Here is a 1,255-nt window from a genome sequence, read left to right as displayed (position 1 = left end):
ATGCGGAGTTTTGCCGGCGCTGGGGGGATCCGGAAGGACGAAGGGGCGACGGTGGCGGTCACAGCTCGTCGCCTCCGTGACCCAGACGGGACTGTGCGCACCCCGAGTCAGACTCGGTTCGGCGCGGCCCGCTGCGGCCGGCTGGCGAGGTGAGATGTGGGCCATTGCCGCGCTCCCGACGAACCGTTCCGGGGGGCTGGTGACGTCGCGCGTTCGGCGCTGATGCTGCGACCGGGAGGGAAGCTGCGCCCCGTCCGAGTCAGACTCGGTCGTTGCGGCCCCCCCGAGCCCGCACGCCTCACGCGGAGGGGTCATACGCCCCGGCGGCCACGATAGACGCCTCCCGCTTCGCGGTGGTCGGGAAGGCGTGTGCGGATATGTGCGGAGGTTGGGACTCGGGCGTGGTCTTTGAGAAATCGGTTTCGCGGTCGACCGGCGCGGCCGGCGGACGCCCACGTGGCGTGCCGCAAGTCGGATCGCGCGCTCGGCCTCCGTGGATGGCCTCTGGGTGAGGTTGAGCCGGGGCGTCTCGGTTTCGCTGCCGTACGGTTCGCGCTAGGCCTGCGCGGGCGGCGCGGGGCGCGCGCTCGCGCGGCGGCCGTAGCGCTGGAGTGCGACCCGCAAGTGGGGAGGAACCGTCCACCCAACGCCGGCGGTAGCCGGGGCCGGTGGGGGCCCTACCAAGGCGGGTCATGGGCGCATGTCGGTCAGGTTATAAGAGTGTTTTTTTCGCTCCGGGCTAGAGCCGGGTGAGGTCGTCTCGAACCACGTGCCTGAAGGCCGCCTCGCGCCGGATTCGGCCCCGCTCATTCGTCGGAGTGACCGCCCGACGCGGGCATCGCTAGATTAGCCGTGGCCCCGATCCTTCCCCATCGACAGCCTTTCGCCCCCTGTGCTCCGGCCTGTTAATAGAGGCGGCCGGTACCCCTTCCTTGGATGAGAGAGAATCCTTAACGGACCATTCGCAGATTTTCGCCCGGCCTCTGTTTACCGAGGCGGCCGGTACCTCCGTCTGCCTTGGATGGACCGCATCCGCAGATTTTCGTCCGGCCTTAGCTTAAGGAGACGGCCGTTGCCTCCACACCTTGGAGATGATATTCGCTCCGGGCTAGAGCCGGGTGAGGTCGTCTCGAACCACGTGCCTGAAGGCCGCCTACGCCGGATTCGGCCCCGCTCATTCGTCGGAGTGACCGCCCGACGCGGGATCGCTAGATTAGCCGTGGCCCCGATCCTTCCCCATCGACAGCCTTTCGCC

Source organism: Syngnathus scovelli, unplaced genomic scaffold (assembly GCF_024217435.2).
Source record: "Syngnathus scovelli strain Florida unplaced genomic scaffold, RoL_Ssco_1.2 HiC_scaffold_389, whole genome shotgun sequence".
NCBI lineage: Eukaryota > Metazoa > Chordata > Actinopteri > Syngnathiformes > Syngnathidae > Syngnathus > Syngnathus scovelli.
This window is presented reverse-complemented; position numbering follows the sequence as displayed.